The sequence below is a fragment of the Propithecus coquereli genome, unplaced genomic scaffold (genome assembly GCF_000956105.1).
Source record: "Propithecus coquereli isolate 6110/MARCELLA unplaced genomic scaffold, Pcoq_1.0 Scaffold203, whole genome shotgun sequence".
Lineage (NCBI taxonomy): Eukaryota > Metazoa > Chordata > Mammalia > Primates > Indriidae > Propithecus > Propithecus coquereli.
In genome coordinates this window covers 153,289-173,337 of record NW_012145301.1, presented here as the reverse complement: position 1 = coordinate 173,337, position 20,049 = coordinate 153,289, and the positions used below count along the sequence as shown (strand labels likewise).

Below are 20,049 nucleotides of genomic sequence, written 5' to 3'. Positions count from 1 at the left end.
TAAAATATTTTTTTCTCTGTTGTTGAGATTAAATAATTTCTATTGAAGTATCTTTAAGTCCACTGACTCTTTCCTCTATTATCTTCATTCTGTTATTGAGCCCATTCATAAATTTTAAATTTTGATTATTACGTATTTCAGTTCTAAAATCCTTACTTATATCTTCTATTCCCATACTTTTGGGAACATGATTAGAATAGCTGATTTAAAGTCTTTGTTTGATAATTCCAACACCTGTGACATCTCAGTATTTGCAACTGTTAATTGTCCTTTATCATACAAATTGACATTATCCTCATTCTTAATATACTAAATAATTTTGACTAATGTGGATTATAATAGTATGAGAGTCTGATTCTTTAAATCCTAAGGAAAATGTTGAATTTTTTTTTTTAAGTAAGTGATCAACATGGTTAAGTTCAGGCTGCAATTTCCAAACCACCTCTTGTCAGTTGAATACCAGTTCGGTGCTCAAAGCCTTTACAATGCTTTGTAGGACATCTGCCCCACATGTATACCATTCAGTGGTCAGTCTGGGACCTGTATGGTGATCTAGTTCATATTTCACCTCTCAAAGCATTTGTAATGCTACTTAGAGTCAGATCCAAACATACACAGCTCAGAAGCATGTCCAGGACTTCACACAATATTTTATGCAATAGCTCTCTTGATCCTCTCTGTGATCTCCCCAATGCTTTCCAGTTCCCTGGGGGCTCCTTTCATGGTCCTTCTGCCAGAATGCTGGGGCTTTAGCTACCTTGCTCAGTCATGTACTTCTAGCAACTGCATCTCAGTGTGGTGCCAAGTGGTGGGAGGACAGAAAGATAGGGGGAAAAGCAATGGGGAATCACCTCCCTGCTCTTGGGACCACAGTTCCTCTCATCAGAATAGATTCTCCTCCCCTCAGAGTTTTGGATGCCTGCCTAGCCCCTGCTGCCACCGTGACTCTGCAGGACTGACTGTGAGTTGGGAAGGGAAAGAATGAAAACAGTGACTTCTCCTACTAACTCTGATGTTCGTAGTCCACTTTCCTGTTCCTCGTCAGAAAATGAGGGCTTCTCTTGAAGATCTTTCAGTCCACACCAGTGTGACCCATTGGATTTTGGGCTACTTTGGTGTCTGTGCCAGGTGATACCAGAGGCTGGCAGAACAGGATACTCATAACCAGTCTAGTGGTTCTTCAAATCCTCCTCTCCTTCCCAGTGTGCCTGCTACCATTTATTAATACTCTTCAGCGCCCTCAGATAGCTGCTCCGCACATTCTGTCCAGGGTCTACAGCTGCATGCAGGGGGAGAGCCAGAGTGGAGTGTGTTTGCTCTGTCTTGCTTAGAAGCAGAATCCATAATTACTTTTTATGGTTTTAAATAGCACTGTTAATAGGAAAAGCACCTATGTTGACTTTGGTCTGTGTTTTCCTTTTATAAAGACTTACTTGGAGGACTGATGCAATTAAGATTTTGTAAGTTTTATTTCAGCCTCAAAAAGATACTATTTCAGTTCACCCATTTCCCACATACCAAACACTCCCCCTTTTGCCACCTCTGTGATAATGGTCGATAGACGTGGTTAATTAAAAGTTACCTCCTTTTTTGTGGTTCTGGCCTTTTTGGCACAGTATTTCCTTTAGAGTTACTAATGAGAATCTAAACCGATTGACAAGAGTGCCGTCCTCTCTTTCCCCAAGTCTACCCCTTGGCATAGGTAGTAACGAGCTTTGTCATCAGTGTTAGGTGGACCAGGAGAAATGAGGCACCCACACCACCCACAAACTGGATAATTAGCATCAAACATAATTACTGAGGCCAATGCCTCCCTTTGTGACCCCCTCTCCCTACACTACGCATACAGGAGTGGTGGGTTTTTTCAAAGACTCCTTCCTTAGGCCTGGCTGAGGCCATTACAACTGAGACGAGAAACAAGTATGGCCTGAGATTTTTACTCAAGAATGTTCAATTCTCCTACCTTTCTACAGTCTGTTGGTATTTGTGGTCCCCAGAGGAGTATCACTGAAATATGTTCACTATATGAGCATAACTGGCTTCTATACTCTATCTACACAAAAAATTCCATCAAAAACAAAACCCACAAACATTTCATCTCAACAATTCTACTCCCATTCATAAATAACTTGACTCCCAAAATTCTAACAGCCTTCTCACTGGGGGATATGACCCAATGGTTATATTAATAACTGCTCCAAGAAGGCTACATCCATATCATATACATTAGTATGTCGTGCTAGGGCAGCCTATTCAGAATAGGACAGCAAAATGCCTGTTGAACAGAAATCTTGAGTAGACAGCGTGATGAATGGGCAAGGTAGATTTATAATTCTACTCTATTAGAAAGTGAAATCTGAATGTCGTATATGCAGGAGGAGCGGATTTTCTAGAAAAGCATACACTTCATTATGTATAACGGATAAACTTTCCTCCTCAACCCAAATGAGGGTTTTAATTTCTGACTACTGGCAGCAGCACTTTGGTCGGGGATGGAGAGGAGGCTGAGAAGAAGGCAGCTCAATTCAAATTGCTTCATGGAGGTGCCCTCCTGCTGTTAGTGGGAGTCATCCAAATATTTTCCTTGCGCATGTGTGAACTGCTCTTCCTTCCGAATGATTCCCCAAGACACTTAAGGATACACTTCGGCAAGGGTCTGGTAGGGAAAGCGATGTGGCCTGGAATGGAGGCCAAGGAATGGGGTCCCCAGGGCTGCTTCTCAGAGTGACAGACTGTACTTGGTCTGCTTGGCACAGTGAGGCTGGCCCAGGTCTCCCCACCCAACTAGGAAAACACTGTGTTCACTGTCCACCCTGTGGCTGGGGAATCAGTGAGACTGAATCATCAGTTTGTAAATCGTTGATAGATCTTCAGAGGAAAAAAGCTACTGGAGATATCAGCAATACTACACTTAACACCATTGTTTGACTGAAGCCATGAGATATCATAAAGTGAGTAAAAGCTGACTTCTAACTCAAATTCCAGAAAGAAAATTTAGCTGAAACTACACATACACACACACACACACACACACACACACACACACACACGCACACACATGTGCACGTAGTTACAGACTGAGATTGAGAGAGCTTAAGTGTGGTATAAAGTATTTTCTCATGTCTGGGCCAAGAGCAACGTGGCACAGTTTATACTGAGAGGGGAACAGGGAATTGATCAGCCCCTTTATACTTCGGTTTGTTCGGATCTATGGTCCTAAATCAATAGTTTTCCCTACACCAAATATGTAAATTTAATGTCTAGAACCTACAACTCTGAAAATTGTAAGACCAGAGTTAATACATTGGGAATAACTACAAATCAAACTAATTTTAAAAATTAAATGTTTCTGAATATTAAGCTGATAATAGAAAATAATTCTAAATTTACAAAATTTATTAACAAAAGTTGTCATAAACTCTTTTATAATAAAAGAATAGTGGTGTATTTTCTTCCTTCTACTTTTTACCTTTTTATCCCTTTCCTTGCTGATAGGTCACTGCCACATCAAGTTTTTAATTTCTGTTCAAATAACACACACACTGATGAAGCAGAGTGTACTCTTAATGATCTGTTCGGATTAGTACATTTTTCTGTTAACTTCCCAAAATCAACATGTCTACCACATTCATACTTTGTAATAATGCAGTCAGTCCTCATAGGAATAGCAAAACTGGCCTCTGTAAAGTTCCACACCTCATAAAAGGCTTGTTTTAAGAACAAACAACTAATGAAGAAAGACATTATTCCCCATGTGATACCATATCCTATTACTTGATGCTAGAATCTAAAATATTCTTGCCTATACAGCTTAAAGTCATTTGTACTTAATCATTTTAAGTATTTAAAAATGTCACCTTCTTGTGTTATACTATTTACCTTTTATCCTTTCTATTCTCACCCCTCCCCAACCCAACCTACTTTCCAAAAAAAAAGGAAAGAAAGAAAGAAAAAAAACCCTGGCAACAAAGATTCTTTTGATAAATGGGCTTGGGGCCACAAAGTGGTCCGGAAAAAGAGTTGGTCTTTTCAGCCCTGGGTTAGCTGCAGAGGAGGTGGCAGGATTTCTGTCTCCCAAGCTGTCCTGGGCTGGTCACCTGGTGCAGAGAGGACAACAGCTAGACCACTACATTGCAAGTCCTGGACGGTAGACCTGTGCTGGTACAGACGATTATTTCACCAGTCCACGATAAAAAGAGGGAAAAATAAGACAACATGGAGAAATTTTCATAAATACAATTTGGCTTGATTAAAGATTGTCTTTTATTATGCTCTTCTTTTTTGTTTGTGCGTGCATGTGTCTATATTAAATGTCTTCCCTTTTAATGCAGTAATAGTGATAAGAGATGATAGTTTTGTGTGTGTGTGTGTGTGTTTTTTTTTTTGAGACAGGGTCTCACTCTGTCATCTGGATAGCATGCAGTGGCATCATCATAGCTCACTGCATCCTCAAACTCCTGGGCTCAAGGGATCCTCCTGCCTCAGCCTCCTGAGTAGCTGGGACTACAGGTGTGCACCACCACATCCAGCTAATTTTTCTCTTTCTTTTTGTAGAGCCAGGGTCTCACTCTTCCTCAGGCTGGTCTGAACACCTTGCCTGAAGCAACCCTCCCTTCTCGGCCTCCCAAAGTGCTAGGATTACAGGTGCGAGCCACCACACCCACCCAAGAGATGATAGTTTTTTAAAAAGTATCTTGCTAGAAGTCAAAGTTGGCAATCTTATGTTGGTCCGCACAAATTTTATTGAAGTGTTCTTGGTATGTTAAGTCCAAAAGCGGGAGAGCTCTTGGATTAGATTTCAGACAGATGGGAGGGGAAGGGGCATAGCTATTTACAGTCCCAACACACATCCTGAACCCATCTCCTCACCCCACCTGTGACGTCCAGAGTTTGGAAAGCGAAGTGTTACCCACCAGATAACTTTTTGATTAATAAAAAGTATTAACATTCGCTTTTCAACTCGCATCGGTTTTCAGCAATTTCCTTAATGTTGTACCAACCAGTTTATTTTTTAACTGGGTCCCCTCATTGTTTGTCCTAAGCTTTGTCTTCTTCCTTTCGTCTCCTGCTCTTAAAAAAATGGACGTTCATATTCCTTTTTCAAGATTAGCAACTAAATCATTGGTTTATAAACTTTAACATCTCCATACTTTTTCACATATTTTTCATAATCCAAAGTTGATCATCTTCCTAAGCCGACAGAGAGTTGTAACTTCTTTCCTTCCTAGTATCACCATTTTTATGACACCCTACAATCCAACTACGTCTGATTTCAGAAAACTAAAAAACAAAACAAATAATTAGAGCACAAAGCGCTCAACAGATTATCTAAGTTAGGGACACCTCAGGTCCCCAACACCCAAGTCTCAGGTGGGGACACCACCCGCGGGTGGCCAGTGTGTGTCCCAGCATCGCCTCACCCTTCTTTCATTCACCCTTAAAGACACGAAATGCTATCACGTTCCCCCTTTCTTCCTCTTGCACCATTCACTTTTCTGATAACAAACATTTTCACTCGTGTGCACACCCCACATCGTCTTTCATCACCTTCCTCTCACTTCTAAGGCCTACCCAGTACTGCAGAATATTTCTCCCCTCCCGCCTCCTATCAATAACAGTCACAATACCCTACTGACTGACCGCCAGTGTGCACGCAGCATCATCAAAGGGGCTTTCCACATGCCGCGTCATTTCCTTCTCACACGAACCTTGTGACACAGGTACTACTATCCCCATTTTATGAATGAAATCCAAGAGAGTTAGGTAGCTTGGCCACAGTTGCAGTTGCAATGACAGATAGTAGAACAGCTAAGACATGGATAGGGTTATATCAAGGAAAAGAAAAATATTTTGAAGCAGTATTTGATGAAGTAAAGAACAAGTTGCTTGCTTTAATGGCTCTGAAAAGTATTCAGATTGAGTCACAATTTCCACATGTGTCCTAGGTCATTCTCTCTAATTATAACTTACTTAAGCACTCACGTGAAAGATGGGTGAAAACTTTTTTTAATTCTACGCCTCCATTTTGAGTGTTTAGCATCTTCTTCTATTTCCCACAGCCACCTACAGCACTCTGGATTTCAGGAAGGTTGGGGCGAGTGTGTGGCATGGCCCGAGCTGTCACCGCCACTGGGATGGCTCCAGAGGAAGCGCTGCTGGAAGGGTCAGTGTGATGACACGGGGGGTCTCCATGGGCTCGGGAGGCCCATCCATCTGTCCATCAAATGCAGAAGAACTGAGGTAGGGGCCTGTGGTTCTCTCCGGTTTGGGCTATTCGGTTCCAGACAGTTAACTTCGCAATTTCTTTGGGGAAACTCATCATGTGTAAATCACTAAAATGAAATCTGGATTCTAAATTCACATCTCGGGTTTGAGTTTCCTCTTCCTAAGGCTGGTTTCTCTCCTCGCCTCTAAAAGGAGCACTCACAAGGGCTCCGTATAGCCCTCCTCCCTTCTCCGGCTGCGTGTCCCCAGAGGCACTCCCACCCCCGGCTCGGCTGCAACCTCAGCCACACAGAGCTGAGGGCCAAACCTCCCTCTCTGTCCTGTAACTCTCCCTGACTGCCAGACCCACTCTCTCTCTCCCGCTTCCTCTCTCTGCTTACCAGATGATTCCACCTAGATGTCCCAGTGCCTCAACTCGGCATGTCCAAAACCGAATTTGTTACCAATCCCATAAATCCTGCCACCCCTTCTATCTCCTAGTTTGGACTGTGGCTCCACCATCGAGGCAGTCACGTGACCCGCGAATGTAGGATTCCTGTCTTTCCTTCACTAACCACCCTGCTTCCCTCTTAATCTAAATAGTCCACAGAGCCAGTCTACTCGACGTATGGATGTCTCTAAATCTGTTCCTTTTCTTCTGCTGCACTGCTGGTCGGAACCTGCCTCTGCGGTCTTCACCTGGACTACTGGAAAAGCCTCCTGTTGGCTCCTCCCATCGACCCTACGCGTAACGGCCAGAATTAGCTTCGTATCTGATGCTCTTTCCGTGCCCCTGTGGGCTTTCCAGTAACAAACCCCTAATGCTTTAAATCCGTTGCTATCAACTGCATCCCTATTTTTGAGCTGATGGAACTGAGGATATTACATAAGTACAGGTGATAACATTTTCTAATCATATCAGAAATATATTCCTCTAGAATAACTTAGCAGAGATGAACAAATCATCTTCTCTTGAACCACCAGGGAAGGTATCTCAATAAAGCTAAAAGAATTTGGTCATTTTAGCAGTTAAATGCAAACAGGAGATGAAGAGTACTGACATTTATTGAGCACCTATGCGTGGCAGGTACTATGTGTCAGACACTTTATGTAGGTTACCTAAACTACTATACTTCTGTGATGTAGGTGCAATCCTCATTTAAAGACTAAGACTAATTTGTTCCATGTCTCCCGGCAAGTAAATGGTACCTCAGGATTCAAATGTGGTTCTGCCCAATATCCCAAACCTATGCACCTGTCACCATCCCACAGCACCCTCACCAAGAAAATGCTGACACGCTGTCACAATGAGTGGTTAAAAGATCCACATGCATGGTGTGATTGCTTTGATTTAAATTCAGCCATAATATTTCTTTTTTATTGCAATTTCAAATTTGAAGACTAAGATTTTTATGCTGATCGAAAGAGGAAATGGGTACGGATGAGACACACTGTGATGATGAGAAAATTCATCAGGTAACATGTCTAAGGTTGCACAGAACCCTTCCACTTCATGTTTCCAAGGTCAAGGGTAACTTTTCATAACTTTTCCACACAAAAATCTACCAGTTTTTTTACAACTAAATAAATGTATCAGTACCTATTTTAAACTTAGCACTGGACTAGGTACTACGACCACAACAAAGACACAGTACCATCTACCTACAAGTAACACACTATCAACTCAAGATAAACGTGTAAGTGGTAAAGACAGCATCTGCTACTCCAGCATTACGTATCATATACAACCTCACCACATATTCAATCTAAATAACATTAGCTCCCAATACAAAAGGATTCGACATGTTAAAACCACACCATGTGTAAAAATACACCATATTAAAGGTGATTCTGGGTCACAAAGATATGAAAATTAGTCCTTTCTAAGCATAATATTTAATATTACTTAGCAACCCCATCTGAAGACCCGAAGAGACTAGCAAGGTTTATTCTCTGAAGCAGACACTCTCCCTGGTGTATTTTCCAGTGCCATTAAGACAACCAGGAAATCTGCTCTTCGTAAAGGGTTTTCTAGTTGAATTAAATAGAACAGAAGGACATTTCAGACTAGTCCCTATTTCAATTCTTAAAATTCTGAATTAGCATATTGTAAGGTTTATCATGTTAGAAATAATCTAACATTTTAAAAGAGATGAAATCAACATTTAGCAATGGGTTCCCTATTATAATAATTTGTCACTTAAAAAATTATTTTAATAGCAGCTTATTAATAAACCTAAGTGCTATACAAATACAATTTTTTTATGTCATAATAAAATCCATGAGAATAGAGACCATGTGTTTTTTATTGGGGGTAACAAAGGCTCTCTGGTCCTCATGTTTCCATGTGAAGGAACATCCTTAACGGTAAAGATCCAAGTGTGTACACTGGACCATCCCCACATCTGCACCTGGGGGGCACTGACTTCCGTGACCGGTGAAGTGGGAGAAGAATCAGCTTAGAGTAAGTGACCAAAAGTTACATCAAATGCGTATAGAACAATTAAGATTTTGTCTCATTACAAAGCTTCAATACTCCTGACATTCTACTTTCCAGAGATCCTGACTTTATTCTTCTTTTAAAGTTTTGCTTTTCCCACAAAAACTTTTGCTTCTACTGTTCAATAAACCCTCTTTTATAAATGTAGTGGGCTTGATATTTGTTTGTAAAGCGTGTATTTTTAAAGCAAAGTATTTTTTAATTTCTTGAACCCATCAAATTATCTAAAAGCACATTGTTTTTCCCTAGACTTCCCCAAAGGGTCGTATTTTTAAAAACTTTACAGACCATCGGTATCAATCAATCGCAATTATTTGGAGCAAAGTCATTTGCTAAGCTACCAGCTTCACTGGATAATATTAGTGATGAAAGAGAAACACTACAATGCTGCATCTGCCATTAATCTCTAGGCATCAGGCTTCGCATCAATCACAAGTCATTTATTGTGGAAACTGTCACAGGATATAATGACTCATGCTAGTTGGAACTTGCAATTGCTCCTCTTCAAGGGGGCTTTCAAAATAATAAAAAGCTTGTGAAACATAGTAAATTAAACAGAACCTTTACCTTTTGTTTTACTTAATCTTTGACATATTAATTTTGTGTGTGTTAAACGCTCTAAAATGACTTCATAATGAAGATTTTGCCATATCATAATCTGATCTGCAGAGACCTACTAAATTACCTAAATATAAAAGATTAGAATTTTGCTACCTGATTAAGCAAAACAAGTTAGCATATAGTTATACAAAATAAAGATGCCTTCCTAGGAGGATTAATAAATATGATTTCTAAATTTTAAAGTAAGATAAGCTTTATAGCCTGTCAGGCAACAAAGGTAACAAAACCTGCTCCTAACAACTGGACTGCACTACAGAGAATCCAATCTTATGCAAACTCTGAATCATTAATGAACCTAAAAATTGTTTAAATTAGCAAAGCATGCTTGAGATTTGAAATTACACAATTAACCTATCCCCCAGAGAAAGGAAGGTAACAGAACATTAAAATGTTTTAAGAGAAAAAGTGCCAGTCTTATCAACAGGTGGATTTTTCTTCACCAGATCATGCTTCCTGCTTTGTTTTAGACAAAGGACTCCAGCCTACCTTAAGGGCCTCCTTATTCGTATCTAAGTACAGGCCATTTGGTTCTGGCATTTGTGCCACTAGACAGAATCAACATGTTGGTGAAAATCACAACCCAAGATCCTATTCTTGTCACAAGCACTTTGGGCCAATTATTTAAAGCCTACATGTACTATCACATTTATTTACCTTTGGTAAGGTCTTCCTTTACAAAGACATACAAACAAACCATACCGATGACTGAAAATAAGCCATGCTTTAAATTCTTTAAAAGAATAAAGAAAGTGTGGTGCATAGCAAGACAGGCCACTAACTCCTGCTGTGTGGCCTTGTGTTTCGTGAATGGAGATAGTCAGGCTGGGTGATCATCAAGTTTCAACCCATGCCCGTGGCCTGACCTCAAATAAAGCAAGGTAGCTGGCGGAGTTCACTGTGCTATGCGGCAGCAGCAGAAAGCACTCCCTGTTGTTCAAGGTGTTTTTATTCTTTGTTTATACATTTAAGGGCTTATAAATTTTTAAGAACTGTTTGCAAGGTAAATACAACAGGGTGGCAATATGACAGCTTGGCCAGCTCTGTCCAAAAGCTAGTTTACAGGCTTCCCACTTGTGACACAATGAATCAGACTGTCCAACTCAGCCTCCTGCCCCCTCCTCCCCACGGTCACACACAGCATGTTGGAGATGCTGCCCTAACCTCTCCAGGGCACTAGGTTACTATTTATGAATGTGGTAAAACATTCTCCAACCACCAGCAAAACCCTGGAGAGAATCCAAGTCACTGTGTCCCAGAGAATCAGGGTTAGGGCTCAGGGGTTTAGCTCATGTGTCTCTGTGACATCAGCACCTCGATGCATTTGTCTCACAAACCACCCATAAACATTTCTACATCTTTGCATAACGAAATACAGCTTCCCTTTACAGCTTTAAGTTTAAACTGTCAAGGCATTATTCAGCAGATAATTTTGGAGGAGTCAGATATGTTCAATTAATGAAAGACTATAAGATCAATATAAGGATATAAACCGGCCAATTTCAAGGAATCTAAAAATGAACTCGACCTACTGACCAAGCAAATCCGACACTCTTTACAACCCCCTTATGCCTATTATAAAGACTTATCATAGATAAAAGACTTTAAAAAGTAATCAATGCCAAAATATTCTCTAGAAATGAACAAGTTTGCTTACCCAACGTAAATGCACTTTAATATATCATTTATCCACCAACAGATATTGTCACTGATGCCAGCAATCAAATGAAATGTTGACTCTGAGCAGAATGACTAATATGGAGGGTTAGCTCTTTTTTTAGAATACGCTTGAGATTCTATATGCAGCATACACACGTGTTATCTATAATATACACATGCACATATAAAAGATTGAATAAAGGCAGCTGTAAAACTTCCTAACATGTTATAGTCAGTAATTAACGCAAATTGGAATGAAAACACTCTAGACTGCAGTCTTTTGGAGGCAGGAGCTCATAATCCCCAAAGATTCAGAAGCATTACCTCATTGCAGCCTTGAGACAAGCTGAGCATTCACTCTAGGTCTTACCCAGCATGCACCGGTTCACACAAAGACAACAGAGGCGTGACCAATCACATTGTGGCTAGCAGGCACTGTTTCAAAGCCCTCTCCCAATATTACCATTGACATGCTCGCTGGCAGCCTGCTGAACTTGTCGTCATGGCAACACATCCCAGCTGCTCACCGAGGCTTGTTATATTACTTTTCCTTTTCACCACTCACTTAGCTAATTAAAAATTTAGAACTATGTTTTGCATGTTGGACGCACACTGAAACAATGCAGGGTCCTTTTTTTCTTTTCTATCCTCTTTTTTTTTTTTTCCAATGGCGCTTTTAAAAATGCGGGGAAAAGCAAATTGAAGGACACTCCCATGAAGTCCCAATATAACCAATCAATAGAGAGACTGCATGTAGCTCCAGCCAGATGGAATTTGTCGCTAAACCTAATCTGCAGCAAAGCAAAACCAAACCGTGAACATCACTAAAGATGTTCTTCCTGTTTTGAAATCTAGAAGCCAATTCAGCATAGATTATTTATATGTTGAAATATGTGCATTATTGTTGGTCAAAATATTCTTTTAATATTTTTATTTAACATGATTCTGATTTAAAGCAGCTTTACCCATAATGCCACAATGCAAGCAGAGTAAATAAATAAATAAAGCACAGACAGAAGATCCTGTAAAAACTGCCAATATGGCAAGTGTTAAAAGAGGTTCCTGGCAAAAAGCATGCTTGTGAATCTGACACATGTTTTAGATTTGACCACCAAAACGCACCACTGCTGAGGAAGGGCAGAAACAAACGACGGCCTTGCAGTTGAAAACCCATGAAAAGAAAATGCCAGCTTTTGTTTACCAAAGCACGTAGAAATAAATTAAACCTCTCAAACTGTTTCAAGGATGATGGCTGTCTCACATATATCACCTTTTTGAAAACTCCCCTAATACCTTGAGTTACACGTTTATAAACAGGAGTTGATACCCATGGCATTCTTAGAATTCTAAGGTAAAGATTTCTCTTGGTATTTCCTCTTTCCAGGTAACATATTTAACAGAGTAGAAAGAAAATTAAAATTTGAAACAATGTTCATTGTAAATAAGCAGAGGTAAGAGACATCAAAGTGGTTTTGGAAGTCCAAATGTTATAGCTAATGAGAGAAGTCTACACCAATTTCAATTAAAAGAGAACACCAAGATATCAAAAACAGGCTTAGAGAGGTGGTATGGCTTCTGCTTCCTCCCAGTATGGTCTACGAATTTTTCTCAGTCTGAAATAATCCAGGACTGTATGATTTGCAGCATTCAGTTCTCAAGCACAATGCAAATATATAATGAGACAGGCTGGTCCTGTTCTCTGCAAAACCGCCTGCATCCCTGAACTTTCAGGTCTACCGCAAAATACCACTGAAAAGAAGTCCCATCCACTGAGAGAGTCAGAAACTTCAAGGAAGATGTTCAGAGTTTTAATTTGTCTGTGAGGGGTGTGGAAGGAATGCAGGCCTGGAAAAGAGAGGCCGAGATGATGGGCAGAGCTATTTTGGGTATTAAAGGTAAATATTGTTTACATCCCCCCGGCTTCTGACCTCAAATAACCAACAAATGGAGATCTGGGATGCGGCTCTCATTTAAACATGGCAGACGGCAAACAGTGCCTGGAACGCCCACCAAGATGACAGTAGGAGGAATAAAAAAGAAGAGAATGAGAGGGAAGATGAAAACACATGAAACAATCAAATAATCTTGGAAGCTGGAAAAGCAGATGGATGAGAGGTAGCTGAATTAAGAAAGTGAAAAAAGTTTAAATACATATACAAGAGGAAAAGCCAACCATGGATGGTGGTGTGGGTGTAGCAATTCTGAAATGATTTTGTGTACATGGTGTGAATGAGAAAATTGGTAACGGGGAAAGGAGAAGAGAGCCCAGTGATACCACTGTGAATGCCCGATTTTTAAAAAATGAATACAGATATATATGTCCCAGCCCTGTCCACTGAAAATCTCTAGAGGCAATGCTACCACAAGAGCTAAGAGCCCCATAGCATTCAGAATCTTGGATTCTAAATACCATTCCCCACTAAAAGAAACCAGGATGCCTTAGAAAAATAATTGATTCTCACATACAGGTCCAAGGCACAAAAAGCACAGGTGAACCGAGAACATCCTTTTGTCCCAGAAAGCAAGAAAAAGCTCAAAAACAGATAAGGACACCTCAAAAGACACAGGGAATAAGATTGAAGAGGTTTCCGTGGCCAAACTGGGAACAAGTGGAACATAAAATAGCATGTCTGCAAAAGACTACTACCCCTTGAATAATAAAAAAACAATCCATGAGACCATTGTGATACAAAAACAAACAAAAAATTACAGGCTGTGCAGGAAAGGACAGGGCTTGTTTTTCTTTTTAAACAAACGATGCCAATTCATAACTTTAGAAGGAACTATAGAATTAGAATATCACATTTGCAACTACCATTGTAATAAGTGGTTAAAGTAAGAATTACCGATGTATGATAAAACTATACGGTAAACGGTTGTTAGAAAACAAGCTATTCATATAGTCTCAAAATATCAACAAATAGATTATTTTTAATTACAAAAAGCAAAAAGACAATGGAGAAACCAGGCTGATACCACCATAACCAAATGATCAAACTTAGTATCACCAATGAGACAAAGAGCCACCACGTGCTTCCTAATAGTGTGCACGGAAAGAACACAACACAACCTATGTATTAATAGTATTCTTGCCCCCCCAAAATGCTTAATCTAAATTTAATCATGAAGAAATAATCAGACTTCAAATTGAGGAACATTCTACAAAACACCAACTGACCTATAATATTCAAAAACGTCAACACCCTAAAAGACAAAAGGAGGCTGGAAAACTGTTTCACATTAAAAGAAACTGAAGGCCGGGCGCGGTGGCTCACGCCTGTAATCCTAGCACTCTGGGAGGCCAAAGCAGGGAGGATCAGTCGAGGTCAGGAGTTCGAGACCAGCCTGAGCAAGAGCGAGACCCCGTCTCTACTAAAAATAGAAAGTAATTATCTGGACAACTAAAAATATACAGATTAGCCGGGCATGGTGGTGCATGCCTGTAGTCCCAGCTACCCGGGAGGCTGAGGCAGGAGGATCGCTTGAGCCCAGGAGCTGAGGTTGCTGTGAGCGAGGATGACGCCACGGCACTCTAGCCTGGGCAACAGAGCGAGACTCTGTCTCAAAAAAAAAAAGAAAGAAAGAAAGAAACTGAAGACATGCAACTAAATACAACATGTGAGCCTTAGAGTTTGGAATTAAAAAATAAGAATAAAAAAAAACCAGCTATAGAGGATGTCATTGGCACAACAGGAAAAATTTAAATATAAATTATATATTGGAAATAATATTATATCTATGATCATCTTTCTGAATTTGGTAATTTAAGTTTTATTATGTAAGAGAATGTCCTGGTTCTTGGAAAATGTACCCCTAAAACATTTAGGAGTGAAGAATCGTGATGTTTGCAACTATTCACAAATAATACAGAATATAGATATTAGATGATAGAATCCCGGCACTTTGGGAGGCCGAGGTGGGAGGCTCTTGAGCCCAGGAGTTTGAGATCAGCCTGGGCAACGTAGTGACACTCCATCTCTACAAAATTTTTTTTTTAAAAAATTAGCCAGGTGTGGCGGTGTGTGCCTGTCGTCTCAGCTACTTGGGAGGCTGAAGCAGGAGGATCACTTGAACTCAGGATTTCCAGGCTTCAGTGAGCTGGCACTCCAGCCTGGGCAAAAGAGTGAGATCCTGTCTCAAAAAAAAAAAAAACAAGAGGATATATAGAATAGATAGATAGATCCAATAAATGTGGCAAATGTTAACCATTAGTAAATCCAGGTGAAGAGTATAGTTGTGTTCATTTCATGTATTTTGTAAGTTTTTTGTTGCAAGAAATAAATTAAAAGCTCGAGGGAGAAAGGAATGAGGGAAAGTCTCCAGAATTCAGGTATTGTTAAAGGAGAGATGTAGAACAAGACTAAAAATAGAACTATTATTTGAAAAACTTTATAAGTAGCATTTAGGTACTCAGCTCTATTCCTTTATCGAAAACAGCTACTTCTTAACCCAGGCAAATGACAGAAATTTTACATTCTGGAGAGGTTCAACGAGACAGGTTGTTAACTTCAGGACATGAAGCATAGCTGAGGGAGAAATCAGGTACTGAATGAAATGGGATTATGTGAAAAATTGCACACCTTGCTCCTCTTCTAGAATGCTGCTACAGTGGAGACTGGTAGACTCTTTTGGGGAAACCGACTGCTCCAAGAGGAAAGACCTGAGATATCCTCTACAGATCACTCTGCAGGAAGGTCCAACAGGGGCTAAGCCCCACCTCCCATAGAACTTCCAAACAGCATGTTAGTGCCTCTAGAGATCAAAACACAACAAAAACTAGAAAAGGAACTTTAAAGTAGAAACAAGCACAGAGCAGAAGACCCTCTCCCAAACCCCTAAAGATAATATTCCTAGGAAGCTACTAGAGATGTGTGCCCAGCAAAATAAGGAAGTAAACCAAGGAGCAGGAAGACATGGGGCCTAGAAAACAGTGAATCCAACACAGGAGTAGTGAGAAGAAAACTTTCAGATAACAGCCAGCCTAGAAAGCAGTTAATCCAGATCAGAGGAGAACAAAGTGCTCTCAAATGAAAGTCTCCAAGAAAGGAGGGGAATGGACAGATTACTTGAGACTACAGTACTTGGGGAAAAAAATACTCATAGGGATCTGGTACATATGATGGAGCATTGAGGAGAAAATTAAAGACATATTTTTAAAAAATTATGCAATTAAAAAAAAGGCAATTACCAATCCCAGGTAAAACAAATGGTTGTATAAGGAAAGTAAATATCCTCATAGTATAATACTTGGTCCTTCGAAGAATAAAAATTACACAGTCATCATAATATGAACATTGATTATTGATTTATCTTTAAATTCTCATATAATTACACTGGGAAGATAAGGGGAAGGGCAGTTAGTGTCTAAGGAAGCTAAATTTCATTTATGCTTATAGAAAGACAAACGACAAAATCTCAAAGCAACATCAAGATAAAGCATTACAAGCACATGATTAAGAAATCAGGTAAATACCAAAGAAACAACTAAAAGAGTTGAAAGGGAAAGCCTCTGGGGAGTGGAAATCAGGAATTGGGGTGGGGTGGGGTGTCAGGTGACTGGTGTCTTTCATTATACTAAATAGGGGTGTGTGTGTTGTATGTTGAATGTATTTACAATACTGGTTGTATTATTTGACTTTTTAAACTATGTACATAATTACCTTTGTAAAAGTAAAAATTATGAAAACAAAGCAACAGCACAGGCTTGGATAGGGCAGAAATCAATCCACTAGTCAGACCTTTATCAAGTCCTCCCATGGGCCCTGCACTGTGACAAGAAGCACTCCACAGTGTTGTGGTCAATGTTCGTTCAGTTTCTATCTTTCTCATGTTATTAAAAAAAAAATAAACATTAATCACGGAAATTAGTTTTTTAGCAAGAACTATTAAGAAATTTACCTTAATGGGTACAAAGGGAGGTATCTGTCAACATGAAACTACCCTCAAATACCTCTTATGAAAACAAGAGGTCTAGAATCCTACTTATGCAAGAGTATAACAAATTTCAGTCATTTGCTTAGCAAACATTTATGAAAACTACCCTTCTGGCTCCCTCACACACTGGCTGTAGGACTTGGGGCAAGTTTTTACTTCCTAGTGTCTTAGTTTCCTCATCTATAAAATGGGCATAATAACATGTACCTCATAAATAGCAGGTGGCACGGAAAAAATGCTCAATTAAGTTGAGGGGGGCCCGGGCTTGCCACAGGGGTACAACACGAACAAGAGACAGCCATTGCCCTCCAGGGCCTCTGGGGAGGGTGGGAGAAGGTGACAATAAGCAGGCCACACAATGCAGAGTCACGAAGGAGCAACAGGGCAGGGGCTAGGAGGTACACTCCCAATACCCCACCTTCCCTCACCCCCACCCCCACCCTGCATGAGGACTAGCATTTCTAAAGTGAACTACATAAAACACTAGTTCCAGAAAATGCTTCTTTAAAAAATAAAATGCTGTGGTCAAATCAGTCTGGGAAATCCTATGCTTTATACCCCCTTTGGGAGAATCACCACTCTCATTTGCATATTTAGGATTCGAAGCAATCCTACAGTGAAGAAAATGGTTTAATTTCGTTTAATCCCCAATTTTTTTTTCCCAAGAGGCCCATGTGTCATACAGTTGCTGCTCCACAAACACATCCAGGGAGCCACCGTCGTAGGTTTCAAGAGTGTCAAGATGGAGAAACTGTAATTCTGTTCCTCCTATTTCATAGCTTTTTAAATTTCTTTTCGGTTTAGCCCAATTATTCTGACAATGTTTAAAGCCCTCAAATTTTTACAAAGGAAATATTATTTAATAGAAAACTCCTCTAACTAAATTACTTTTGTGAAAAGGAATCTAATATACATTGGTGAGATCTATATATACTTTTGAAAGTGATCACATCATTGATTTCAAATAATTCAGAATCAAGAAAAAGCTGCAATAAAGTTTTAGAACAGAGGTAAACTCATTAATAGATTCTTTATTTGGTCTTTTCTTTAGAAGAATACCATGAATCCTGGCTAATTTGTGAAAAGAGATGTGTTACGGTTTTAACAGTATACATAACAATCTATATCCATCAGATACCCACACCCGCATGTTTACTGCAGCACTATTCACAACAGCCAATAGATGGCCTCAACCTAAGTGTCCGTCGGCGAATGCCTGGGTAAAGAAAAGGTGGTGTTTATACACCACAGACTACTACTCAGCCAGAAAAAAGATCAAAATCACCTCTTTTGCAGCAACATGGATGTAACTGGAGGCCAGTCTCTTAAGCAAAATAACTCAGAAACAGAAAGTCAAATACTGCATGTCCTCACCTATAATTGGACGCTAAATAGCGTGTACTCATGGACATAGAGTGTGGAATTACAGACACTGGAGACTCGGAAGAGTGGGAGGCGGCGAGGGATGAGAAATTACTCAATGGGTACAGTGTACATTATTTGGGTGACAGTCACACTAAAGCCCAGACTTCACCACAATCCGATATATCCATATGTCAAAACTGCAGTTGTACCCACTGAACTTAGACAAATGTTTAAAAAAAATGTACATCATAAGACCTCTTTTAGAACACCTCTTTTAAAAAAGTAGTATGTGGGTTCTGCAGCAGTGTTGCTGTTCTGAAATATGCATGACTTGGATTATTTTACATTCACTTGCTTCTCTTGCCTTCTGAGAAAACTCATAAATACATTCCTTCTGTACTGGAGTTTTCTGAGAGAGACAGTCTGGAAGTCCAGTGTTGTTTATCTCGCAGAAAACAAAACTGCTTTAATGTACGAAAACTACAAAGGGTTATAGGGAAAGCGCTGGACAGTAAAGACAGTCACTCATCTACTAAAACATCGGATAGGAGACTGTTTCCTCTAAATCATGGATGAAAAGCAGCTGTGAAGAGGCAGCAACAGCGACTTCCTTCCTCCAGTCTGGCTCCTCTTCCCGCTGCTGTCACCCCAAATCCTTCCTGCAGGGGGAATGAGTTCCCAAAGTACATCAACAGGTGCCAGCCCCGAGGGAATCCCCCCTCACCCTTCTTATGAAACTAACAGCTTTTTAACCCGGCTGTGGGTGCTTTATCCTTCCACTCAGACCCCAGCAAACATCTCTAACTGCACCTCTCGGCAGGAGTTCCCTCCTCCTAGCCCACCTCCCACCCCACTCGGAGCTCCTGAAATCCGTCCCGGGAGGCTTTCTGCAGCTGCTCGGCCACACGAGGCTGCCCCTTTCCTGGGCTGCAGCCCCCAGCACACTGTCGCTTCCGCAGAGGCCCAGGTCTCGTGCACTGTGGCATGCCTGGCCACCCGCTCCATGCCACCCCATCTCTGCCACACAGGGCCACTTCCCCAAATGAGGCCTTCCAGTGGCTCCCTGGGGCACTAGAGTCTTCTCTGCACCTCCTGGACCTCCCCAGGAGCTCCAGCCACCCTGGGCTCCCCGCTGCTTTCTGCTGCTGATCTGTAGCCTTCACACTGCTTGCCCAGGGGGGTCCTGCCCAGGCCATGCACCCTTCTTCTCGACTTCCCACCAGCCGGTTTCCTCTCCCTCATGTTTGACTCTCTCTCTCTCCCCGACTAAACCGGGGCCCATTCAAGTTTGCTCATCAGAGCACATATATCCTCAAATAATCCCCAGACCTAGACCGTGCCAGGTACGCAATAAGCCTCCATGAACATGTGCTGAATGAATGAACAGTGTCTTAATCTACCTGGAGAAATAAAAACTAAAAGGATTTCAGCTTTAGCTACCCCTTCTCTGAAATAGCAAGGTAATCTAGTAAGAGTATAATGCAGTTAGTACATTAATCAAATATAATAAAAATGCTATACAATGGTGAGAAGAGCATGGCTGAAATGAAAACTTTATGACTTTTAATTCTAGGTATTAACCGTAAGGAGGAGACCTTAAAGCTCGGAGGGACACTATGAGAGAAAAGTGGGGAGAGGTGACCACAGCTAGAGGTGAGACATAAATGCTGAAAGGAATGAAACATCTACATGTGAAAGCACAAGATTTAAAGTATGATTCGGCTAAATTTCTAAAGGTCTGAGACCGTCAGCTTGAAACAAGTGCTCAA

At 40.6% G+C, this 20,049-nt stretch overlaps 1 protein-coding gene across 1 annotated transcript in view; it reads right to left on the bottom strand.

Moving 5' to 3' along the window:
• STOX2 (storkhead box 2) overlaps positions 1-20,049 on the bottom strand; it is a 116,316-nt gene that overhangs the window by 38,824 nt on the left and 57,443 nt on the right. The gene's annotated exons all lie outside the window — the stretch shown is intronic.